This window comes from Neolamprologus multifasciatus, chromosome 12 (genome assembly GCF_963576455.1).
Source record: "Neolamprologus multifasciatus chromosome 12, fNeoMul1.2, whole genome shotgun sequence".
In the NCBI taxonomy this organism is placed as follows: Eukaryota; Metazoa; Chordata; class Actinopteri; order Cichliformes; family Cichlidae; genus Neolamprologus; species Neolamprologus multifasciatus.
The window spans coordinates 29,266,921-29,279,289 of NC_140450.1; the positions used below are offsets into that span (position 1 = coordinate 29,266,921).

At 38.6% G+C, this 12,369-nt stretch overlaps 2 protein-coding genes across 5 annotated transcripts in view; one reads left to right on the plus strand and one right to left on the minus strand.

Moving 5' to 3' along the window:
- LOC146507221 (tetraspanin-4-like) overlaps positions 1 to 53 on the minus strand; it is a 547,388-nt gene extending 547,335 nt beyond the window's left edge. Inside the window, exon 1 of the mRNA XM_085180750.1 lies at positions 39 to 53. The gene's annotated coding sequence lies outside the window, so the exon portion shown is untranslated. The remainder of the gene's footprint in view (positions 1 to 38) is intronic.
- Positions 1 to 12,369, plus strand: part of unc5db (unc-5 netrin receptor Db) — a 284,478-nt gene that overhangs the window by 89,828 nt on the left and 182,281 nt on the right. The gene's annotated exons all lie outside the window — the stretch shown is intronic.

The window sequence follows — 12,369 nt, forward strand, 5'->3', positions numbered from 1 at the left end:
CAGAATTCACACATTAACTGTTGTAGAAATGCATGTACGGTTGCATTTTTGAGGTGTGTCTCCATAGCCTTTGTGCTGGTTGAATTCCTACCATCCTCTCTCTTAAGCATGGACATTCAAGCTGGATCAGACTGCAAACACCCAGCACTTTCTTCAGAGTACTTTGTTACACTGGTAAAATCCTTAATGCGTCTTCTTACTTTACACATCCATTCATTTTCTTAACTGTTTACACAGTTGAGGGTCACGGAGGGCAGCTAGAACATGTCCCAGCTGTCACACCCTGAAAAGGTCATGAGAGTTATGGTAAAACCATCTGTTGAAATTGAAAGTTTAAAGCTTTTCAAGATCAGAATCGGATTTAGAATAATGACAGTTGTTAATAAAGAAAAAAAATCAACTTTGCTAGAAATTGAGCACAAATCTCATGCTCTATCCCCACCCTCCTTCTCCCATCCATAAATGTGTATTTTTAAAGTAATTTCTCTGTTACACTCACCGGCTACATTATTAGTTACACCTTGTTAGTACCCATTGTCTACAGGATTGTTGTAGTTCTTTGTAGTATGGTTTCAACAAGATGCTGGGAACATTCCTCAGTATTTTGAATCATTCAAGACAGGATGGAAGCATTCTTTCATGTTGTTATATAAATTGGGCAACATAAGATGTTGTTAACATCTTATGTTGTCCAATTTCAGGTGAGCCCATATGAGTTGTTGCCTCAGTTTAGTGTTTACTGCCAGTCTGCTTCAAAGTTCAACACGTTGTGCATTCAGAGATGTGGTTCTGCATACCTTGGTTATAAGTTGTGTGGAAAAAGGTAGAAATTTGTAAAAGAAACATTTTCTAAATGGGCTCTCAAGAAATCACTGACATAAACAATATAAACAGCAATAAAAACAATGCACAATCATAAAACAATAAGGCTTCAGTAAAAACCACATAAATTAAATAATAATAATAATAATAAAACCACTAAAATGGTAAGATAAGCTACAGATATCACATATACTGATTTAAGAATGCTATTGCACAGGTAACAAAATCACTTTTAGTCATATTACACCTTACTCATGGTGTTCTATATCTGCAGCCCGAAGAAGCAGTTCAGATTCTCTGTGCAGAGGGTGAGTCTGGTTCTCTGTAATAACTTTGGGTCTTTAAGCCTTGCGCACTACCTGCATATACAATAGAAAGTCAGGTCTTGGAGACCTATAATTTTGCTAACTACCTTCACAACTTTGTTCAAATATACACCATTCTTGGTTCCAACATTTCCAAACCAGGCAGTTCCAGTTCCAATTTTATTTCTATAGCACATTTAAAAGACCCAGGTACATCAAAGTGCTTCACAGATGAGCCGCATTTGCGGGGTTATAACAATAAAGGAGCAAAGAAAATACAGTTATCATTACAGATGGTGGTGTGGCACAAGCGCGAACTGGGGAAAAGTTAAGATCTAATTTGTTTGGAAGGCTAGCTTAAACCGGTGGGTTTAAGCTCGCAATAATGGAAGATGTTACAACTGTTTTATTGCAACTATTTTAGCAGAGACAACAAGTTTGTGAAGCTCTTTTCTTAATGTTCTGAAGTCAATGAATCAAAAAAAAAAAAAAGCAATGCACAGACAGAGAGACAGACAGAGAGAGAGACAAGTGTTATTGCTGTTTTTTTATATATGGCCACAGAATAGGAGTATCACTGTGTTATGTGAGGGCTGTGTGCAGGCAGGAAAAGGACCCAAAATGCAGACTCACAGAAACAAAAGGTGAACTTAAAAATAGCTTTAATGCTGAACTCAAAGTAACAAACTTCCAAAATACAAACATTAACGCAGGCAGGAAAAACCAAAACACACAACATTGGCGAGGGTAGACAAGAGTAGATCGCGACACGGACACAGAGAAACACAGGGCTTAAATACACAGAGGGAGCAATCAGGGAATGGGTAACAGGAGGGAAACAGCTGGGGCAAATCAGGCCTAACGAGACAAAGGAAGCAAAACCAGACGCATTTACATGAGACACGGACTTTCAAAGTAAAACAGGAAACATAACACAGAGACACAAACTTGACAAGGGGATACAGCTGACAGGGGAGACAGAGCACCTAGAGAACACAGAGACATAAACCATAAGACAGAACTCTAACAAAGAAACCAAAGACTAGAAATGATAAATAATATAATAAACTCAAAACCCTGGGTCTACGACCCAGGCATCCTAACACACTGGAGGATGTTATGAGTGGCAGATATTAGATATTTAATAAACAGACGATATCTACCTATCAGTCCACAAAAACATCTTCAGGTAATATAAAAGAAAACATCCCACTTGGAGGGAGAGCAGAAACAGGATCAGTGAAGAGACCCAACGTGGGGATTTGCTTTCCACTCTCTTTCTCTCTCTCTCTGTTGCCCTTTCCGGGAAGTTCAGCAGCCTGTCAATAACTGTCAGAGGCTGTCTCAGTCAATCAGGCCTGTAAGGCTGCTTGGGCCCCTGGTGTAACTGAAGCATCTAACAGATACAACCTATAACTGACACAGCTCCAGATCTATGCACTGTAATCACTGGGGAGCCCACCTCTCAAACTGTTGCCTCACTTGTTGCATGACAGTGGACACGCGTGCTGTGTAATTGTTTTTTATACCACTGAACCTTTTGAAATTGATTACATGCAATATATACCACTTTACTGTGAAGTGTACTGGTGGGGTGGGGCATGGTGTGCTAGAGTGCAGATATTGTTTGACAGTGTCATGCTATAGTGTCTTCACCCACAAAGAGACTCATCCCCCTTAGCTTTGACAGACCACCTTGCACATGAAAGAAGAAGAAAACTCAACTGTTTGCTGCTTTAAGTTGTTTTTTTTTTTCCAAATCTGCTTTCTTGTGTACATAAAAAAAACGACCTTGTACATCCTGTTTATTGACTGTTTATTGGCTTGTTGTACTTAGATAATGACATTTTGGATTTTTAATAATAGATAGGTAGACAAATAACCAACAATTCTTAAGGAACATTATTAGGACTGGGGCTTGTTTATGGCTAAGATTAATTAAGGTCATTAACTTCCCATTTTGTTTGTAAACTGATGACTGTGTCCATTTTTATAGTGTCATTTTCCTGAAAAAGTCTCCTAAAGGGCTTAAAGTTTTATGGCACTGAACCAAAAAGTAAAATTTTAACTGGCTCATTTCACTGTCAGGAGGCCAAAGGATTCAAACAAATCCGATTTCATCATAAAATAAAGAAAACATAAATAAAAGAAACCACAGAAATCAATAACTGAGCCCAAGAGTCAGTTTTATGAAAAAGTGCTGCTAAATATATGTTAAATAAAAAGAGTCTAAGGCTGCTTGTTACGGGTTTAGATTAGCTGTTATGACACTTTTTCCCAAACCTGTTATGTGTCATGATATTTGTGATTAGATGACCCCTCTTAAATACTCTGTGCAGTGTGCATAGGGATACAGAAGTATACATTGTAAAGATAGTAAAGTGGTTTAATAGGTGTTTTAGCTGCATTCAGTGCTGTGTCACTGCAGTCGTGTGAAATGAATTGGGCTTGTTTGTCGGCTACTGGGGCCTAAGTATCTTACTATGAGCTCCTCTATATGCCAAAATTTTCTAGACTCAAATGTGAAGCTAAACCTTGACTGAAGTTGGGAGATACAGCGTCACAATGATACCAACCACAGCAACAAATCTACAACAAAGGCTGAAGGAGAAAAGAGTCAAGGTGTTGGTATGGTTCAGAATTTGACCTGATTGCAGTGCTGTGGTAGGACCTTAAATGAGCTGTGTGTAAAAAAAAAATACCCACAATCCTGAACTCAGTTCAGCTCAATTCAATTCGATTTTATTTATACAGGGCCAAATCAACACACCAGTTACCTTAAAGTGCTTTTTATTGTAAGGTAGACTCTACAATGGTAAATGGTAAATGGTCTGTATTTGTATAGAACTTTTCTTGGTCCTAAGGACCCCAAAGCGCTTTACACTATACACAATCATCCACCCATTCACACACTGGTGATGGCAAGCTACAGTGTAGCCACAGCCACCCTGGGGCGCACTGACAGAGGCAAGGCTGCCGGACACTGGCGCCACCAGGCCCTCTGACCACCACCAGTAGGCAACGGGTGAAGTGTCTTGCCCAAGGACACATTGACCGAGACTGTCGGAGCCGGGGCTCGAACCGGCAACCTTCCGATTACAAGACAAACGCCCAACTCTTGAGCCACGGTCGCCCGCACAATAATACATACAGAGAAAAACCAAACAATCAAATGACCCCCTATGAGTAAGCACTTTGGCGACAGTGGGAAGGAAAAACTCCCTTTTAACAGGAAGAAACCTCTGGCAGAACCAGGCTCAGGGAGGGGCGGGGCCATCTGCTGCGACCGGTTGGGGAGAGAGAAGGAAGACAGGATAAAAACATGCTGTGGAACAGAGCCAGAGATTAATAACACATGTAGGCTGCTCAGCAGCCTACAGCTGTTGCAGCATAACTAAGGGAGGATTCAGGGTCACCTGATCCAGCCCTAACTATATGCTTTAGCAAAAAGGACAGTTTGAAGACTGAAGCAACATGAAGATGAGGGGGCCTGAAAACAATGATGTCAGAGTCTGTTAAAGAGACTAATGTTGTAGTTGTTATAACATTGTCCCACTCTACATTTATTACAATAAGCATTATTGGAATTGTAATAATGAAGATTTACTTGATCCACTCCAGGTAAATAAATTCACAGAGCATCATTTCTGTGCTTTCACCCACAATGGTACTTTCATCATTGTTTCTGTCAGCGCAACTTACTCACACTTTTCTGCTCGATGCTTGCTGCCAGAACAACTTCATGATCATTCTTGATGCTTTTACACCTCTTGATCAAACTCAGGCTGAAGATTCTAACACCAACTCCTCTTTTAGAGTTAATTACCAGTGCACAGCTCGCTGCTCAGTTGCTTGCTGTTGTGTCAACTGGTGTTAATGAGTGACATACTGTATAACTTTGGATTTTTTGGCAACTCTCAGGAAGTGTAGTTATTCATTATGTTTTAGGGTATAGTGTCTGGTAATTTGTATCACAAAAATTGGTTTTTGCAGTCATTATTTTGATTTGTTTGACACTGATGATGGGGCAGAAGTGATCCCAAATGTTACTGACAACTCAATGCTCAACAACATTTATTTTTTTTATTTTTTATTTTTTATTTTGGCCTCTGAAAACCACCATAGTGGATTTTACCTCAAACAATCAAGATGTGACTTTCAGCTTGAATTCAAACCCAGCAAGGTTATTGGGCAGACAACTTTAATTATACATATGAGAAGTGTTTTTAAAACCGCCCTGACAAAGCTTTGAAAGGCCTTCAGGAAGCCTGGAGAACTTTTGCTTAGGACCACTTTTAAAAATTTCAAGAAATTCTTTCTCCTTGCAACCCTGCTCCTTAACAGCAAATAGCCACTGTTGTTGTTATTTTTATTGCCATTTTATTGTTTTTATTTATATTTTTATTTTTATTTATATTTATTCAGACAATTTTTTTTCTTATTCTTATCTCATTGGGTATGTGTGCCCATGTAAGTTGCCCTTGTTGTCCCTGTTGTTAAACTAATTTCTCCTTGTGGGACAAAGTATTTAGCTGAACTGAATCAAAAGCAAAATATAAGAAATGAGGGGTGGCTTCTGTACATCATTGTATCTAAGTAACAGTGAATGACTGCCTGAAGTCTGGAACCCATGGGCAGTAAACGATGCCATGTTCCCCTCTTTCCTGGGTTGCTTTTAATGTACACACTCGCTCATTCTTCATTTGCATTGTGAGGCAGTTTCCAATAAGTTTTGCAGCATTTGGCTGAATCTAAGCAGAGAGTATAGCTCTGTACGCTTCAGAGTTCATCCTGCTGCTTCTTTCAGAAGTCACCTTATTAATAAGCCCTAATAACGCAGTTCTATTGGCAGCCAAATATGCCAATGCCACAACATTGGTCTCAGCATGTTTGACCGATGACAAATACACCCTGCACACTGTTCTTGACTTGGATAGATGTTGTCAAGGCTTGTTTTTTTCTTCTTTAACCTAAGGAAGAATTCTGCAATCATCTACTTTAGTTGTCTTCCGTGGTCTTCCAGACACACAGGTCATCCAAAGGACTGTGGCTGTGGTGAATGGTGGTGGATAATTAATGGATCCTGACCACCCTCTGCACCACTTATGGGAGTGTAACATTGTCTCTAACATCTGTTTCAGCCTTACTGCCACAAGGACAAATAGAGATAATCTTTACCACCAAACCTATACCACAATACATGTAGTCAGTTTACATTTAATCTCCTTATTGTATATTTATATACAATAAGGAGTATAATATACAAAATATACAATATATTTAGATTTGTTTTAGAATTTTGGAGAGATTTGTTTTACTAGTTTTCCGCATTGTGTTATAGCAGTGAATTTAGACATAACAATGATCAGTCAGTTGAATGAATGAGCCATGAGAGATTGCTAATGAACAATGTTATACATCAAAGAATAAAGCTAGAAAACCAAGCAATAATTAAAAATAAATGGGATGATTCTCTTGCAAGGTTTGCTGTTTTCACTCAACTCCTTTCTAAAAATATAGCTTCATACAGTTACTTGAATGCATAAGTATGGGAGTATGGCTGCTCACAACCACGTTATTATGGAATCATACATCTACTCGCTTTGATGAAAAATGTAACAAATGTGCTTTGATAGATTATGCTTTTATCTCAAGCATTTCTGTTGACTTTCATACTGTGCTGGAATAAATCAAAACCACATATTTATCCTCAAAATGTTTTAGGAAAAGGCAGACAGTAGATTCGTCTTAGGGCTCATGTTGAGGTTAGAGTGAGAGTGAATTTGTCCCAAAGTATTATAAATGGGTGTATGTGAGATTTGGATCGTTTTTCGACCGGGCCTTTCAGTGTCTTAGGCACCTATGTTCTGGAGTTCACTCAGCGGTCTCTCAGTCCTGCCGTGTGCTAAGCCTTTTCCTGCATTTTTTTTGTCCAGCCCCTCTTTCTCCTTTAGTGTCAAGGATTAGTCTGACATCTCCTGACTCCCTGCCTTTCAAATGAGTTGGACTCCTGCTGAAAGGCTGAGAGGGTGCTCACCATGTAAAGCCTGATACCCACACTGCTGACACTCCTCATGCTTGCCCTCCTACTTTTTTTCTTGGAAAAAAAAGAATGAGAAGTCCCTAGTGATCTCATGGATGTGCACGGAAGAATGTGATTTCAAAGGACTAGGGCTGTGGAGCCGCTGTGTGAGATATTGATGTCCAACACAGGCAGGAGGCCCAAGAAGGAAAAGCATAAGTGCTGTCAGCTTGATTTTTCAGGAATTCTTCTCTTTCTAGGTCTGTTTTAGTACAGTTTCCAACTGATACTAAAGGTGGCTGTCAATCCAGTGGCAAGACCAAGGTAAAGTAGAGAGTTAAAACTTCATACACACATGGTGTGATGGAGTGCAGTGGAGTGAAGCAGCAAACTCCACAAAAACAAACAAGCCAACCAACTCCATCACATTGTAAAGTTTCTTTCAGATGATGTGTGTAACACTAGGACATTGCACCAAAGTTCAACAAAGTTTCTGTTTGTCAATTTTGTCAGCAGCCTTGTTCAGTGTATGGCACGCAGTGAACTGAATGCAAGGCCTTAAACTGTCCCCTTACTGTTTATTCTGATTCATTATGAATCATATTATCATATTGCAACAACAAGTTAAATTAATCACATTTCACCTCCACATTCTGTCATCATTGGTGATGACATCAACCTTAGCCATAGCTAAGTTCCTATGTTGTGTAGAGAGGTAAAAAAAATAAAAATCTATATCGTAATTCTCTAAAAGTTGATTCTGTTCATCTGGACATAGCGTTTTGTGGGAGAAACGTTTCGTCACTCATCCAAGTGACTTCTTCAGTCTCAGCTGACTGCAGGTTTCCCCAACCTTATAAACAGTACATTTGCATAAAGACTGAAACCAGCCTAGTGAAGGAACAATGGGCTGGGAGGTCAGTTCCTTAATCCTTAAACTTAATTAAGTACCATGAGTACCATTCACAGAGATTTGGGGAATGGCTGCAGTCACAGCATTGTAAGATGGCGAAAGATGTACCCTTAGGCCCCTTCCTCGATTCAGAGATGGTCTTTCCCTTTTCACGTAAATGGCCTCCTTGACTCCGCGCTCAAACCAGCGTTCCTCCCTGTCCAGGATATGTACATCCTCATCATTGAAAGAGTGTCCACAATGGGCTTCCTTCATTGGGTCAGCCCGTGAAGGAACTATAATATAGGCATAACATGAACTGTTCAAGAACTTGCCCGACAGAGGCTCATGTAGGAACACAGATGTCTGAAGCAGTTGGATGGGACGTGAGCCAGTCTTTAACCTGTCTCGTAGAAAGACCATATGATTTTGGACTATGCTGATGTGTGAATGGCTCAAATAATTTTCTGTTATATCCAGTGCCAGCAAGCTGGAGTTGTGTGATGTTTTGTCATTGTCCTGTGAGAACGGGGGTATTTCTACTACTGCGAACACATCTGCTGTGTGCCACAAGTAAGAACAGACAACTGTGGAAGTCACCCCAGCATGATTCTCTCGAAGTTGTAGTTTTAAAACAGCTAATGTTGTTTGTGATTTGGTATGTGATGATCATAGCATTGTTTCCATTAAAAAAAAAGTTTAGTAGTCATTGTCGTACAAATCCAAAACTGCTCTTCTTTTGCTCCATGTCTGTTCACTACACCATTACATTCTGTCCTGTCTCAGGCCTTCCCAGCATGTACCACTGATTGCATGTTTCTGAGAGATTGGTGATTTAAATCTGTTTTTGTTCAACACGGTCCCCTGGCTCTGAGGCATTGTCAGGCAGTGTGTGCCAGCAGTCCTGGTGCCATTTTGTCTGCATCTCTGTATGCAGATTGATACCCGGGGCATTTATCAGCTGCAGGTCCACTGCACTGAGTCCCATGCCAAGTCAGGTGGAAACCTGTGACTGGCAACAAACAGGGTGAGGGAGCGTTTTAGAGGCAGTGTTAAAATTAACCAGCATAATGAGGAAATAAGTGACTTATTGGCGTCGCAGTCATTTCCTTCATTAAGGTTGATATTTATGAGCATCCATCATGGGTGGAGCGGCCAACACCGCGGCTCCAGGTTTATGGAGCGTGGATTGTCACCTTGTTCCAATTATCTGCTACCTTTGAATGTGTTAATGTTTAAACATTAAGGGAAAAGGACACGGCACATCATTAGTTGCTGTGCAATGTGAAAAAAAGGAAGAAAAGAAAGAAAGAAAAAAATCAAAGAAGAAGCATGGCTGAGCTCTCCAGTGTCATACTATTTTTATTCATCATAGCAGCAATTAGCTGATTAGAGCAGGGCTGCTCAGTGGCAAGGGAGGTGGTGGATGGAGGAGGGTTACATGCCTTAACCATTACATGTGTTATCACGGTACTTAAATGATGCCGGGCCACTGTTTCTCAGTTTCAGTTTTATTATGTGTCCATATAAATGTGTAAAACTAATAAAAGCTTGTTTCTTTATTTCTGGGCAGCATTTTTCCACATTCATCATCAATAATTAACAGTCAAAGAAGAGATTTGTAATAAAAAATAACTTTCCATAACAGTGGTTACTGATGATGCCTGTCTAATGAATGCAAGATTTAGAATTCCTATTAGTAATTGTACAGACTAACAAAAAAATCAAACCTTTTTGGAATCTTAAAATGAGAAATACATTGACAAAATCTGGAATTCTTTCAAGACTCATTAAAAATAGATGTGGTTAGCTTGTAACCCATGTCGACACCATGTACAGAAAAACTAAATCAGTGATTCTCTGTCTAAGTACTCTACTGAAGGAATGATCAACACTCTCCTAAGATAATTTCCCCATTCGGTCTTTTGATGTATGACTTGCTGTGCAACGCATCATACAAAAATGTGTTGCATGTGTCCAACTTGGGTCAGATTTGTGTGTGGTTCTCAGCATTTTTGGCTTGTAACCCCTAAAATTAGTTTTCTCTCATGTGGACAGATTATTGTTGGCTTTATAAGTCAGCTGAAATCGGACTTGTACAACTAGTCATAGATTTCTTTTTTTTTTTTTTTGTTAGTATTTAAGAAGCTTTTGATACAATTTTGAGTCAATCCAATTATGAAGCCACTACATCCACTTAGGGGGGAGCTTGGGATGAATATAGGGTCTGACAAAAGTTTGGACTTTGGGATTTATTTATTTTGTCTTTTAAAACGGAGTCAACATTTAACAATTTGTGACAAAAACAAAGATTTTTTTTGTAAAATAGCAAAAAGATATACATTTGTGCTATATTTTAAATACTGAAAATTCTGGTATTGCACAAGTTGGACTGTAAGGCCAAGGAGGAATTGTTGAATTTGCAAAAGACGTGATATGATCAGAAGGGTTTGTGTTCCAGATTTATGCTGTTATGCTGTTACAAAACACTGAAAGATTTTTTGCGTATAAAGTATAGTAATTGTCATTTTATTGCATTTTAGTCATTCAGAGTTGGGTTTGCTGGTGTGTTATGGATCGTGCTCCTGTGCTTGAGCTTCGTGGCATGAACTGATGGCTGATGAATTTCAGCACAATTCACTGTTTCATCAGTTATGAGAGGTTGTTCAGGTTCTGAAGCAGTAAAATAGCAACAGACCATCACACTACTGCCATCATTTTTAACTGTTTAATGTTGTTAAAGACTAAATCTGTTTAGAAAAATCTGAATAAAACTGGAACTTTATAAATTCTATCTTTAATTTTCTATGCATATTTGCTGAGGTAGATATAACTGAAAGAAACCCTCCTCCAAAATGCAAAATGTTGAAAATCTAACAAAGGCATTCTTGATTGATGGTGCATAAACATGCTAATCTTTTAAGATTATGTAATTCCTCAGTTTAAGTTCCAAAAATTGAGAAAAATAATATGAATCAGAGAGGGGACATTATGCACACATTGTTTTCTTGGCTGCTGCTGTAATCAGCTTCTTAAACGAGTCACCTTCCTGTTCACAAGGTTTTTTTTCTCAAAATTGCATTTGAGTTAATAGTTGCCATTATTTAGCCACACCACTTGTAAGCATACCACTTATTTATACTATACTAAAATGGTAGGGACAGAAGGTAGGATTAGTTTCATTGTTATCGTAATACTACTAATAATAGTAATACTTGCTTGCTGCTTCATGAATTTCAAGGTAATATTAGTCTGGTATAACTACTGTTGATGCAAATATTATTTGACTATTACTTTGGCATTTAGGTGGTAATAACTTGCTATTTACATATTATGACCTTGTTTTTTCTACCTTGTTACCCAACTACCATGTATGTATTTCTGAACAGGTAACATTATTTCATGGTGCCAGAGCAGTATGACATTTTCTATGAGATTCTTTGATTTATTATTGAGATTTCAAAGTTATAAACTGATAATGACAATGCAAGACCAGATGCTCATTTAATAGATTTCTTTTTCTTTTGTATTTTTCCAAAATAATAAATTCTCAGCCCCCAAAAAAGAAAAAAATACCCATTTGAGGGTAGGCCTCCACAGTTAGTCAGTGTCTTGATTGTTCTTTTGAAGGTACTGTCATTGGCAGGTGTCAACAAAAAAAATTGAATCACACTACGTCAGGCAAAGTATTCATTTAAAAATCGAACAGTTTACCTAAAAATGAAAAGGATAATTACCACCAAAGTGTTATAATAACTTGCTCCATGATAGAAAAAGAAGATGTCTGTGGAAACCAGCTTGTGTCAGCTCGTGTAATAGCTTGCCTCCACATGTTGTCAAATGCTATATGGACAAAGAATGACTGATATCCCTCTGAGAGAAAAACGTAATCTCAAATTGGTGATCTGACTGAGCTTTTCAAACATCAGGGGTTCGTTGCAGTATGGCTTTGTTCTGGTATAGTGTTTTTTCTTTGTTGTTTGGTCTATAAATTCATGTATGACAGGGATATGCAAATAATGTTTTAAAGTCAATGTATATAAAAGCAATTTGGAAGAGAATTAAACATAAGAGAAGTTTCCATTTTCTATGAAATGTGCACTGGGTTGAGTTTCACTGCACAATTATGCTAAATTGATTTCCTACAGACGCATCATCCAGTTTTTTCTTTGTCGTTCCACCACTACATAGCCACAAGAAATAATCTAATCTCCATCTGAAAGTAGTCCTGCGTGAATATTTTCATCCTGTCAGTCAGTGATTATGGGAAAAATTGCTTGTGTTGATTCTTTCATGTTTTTCATTACAAAGTCAGACCTGGCCATACA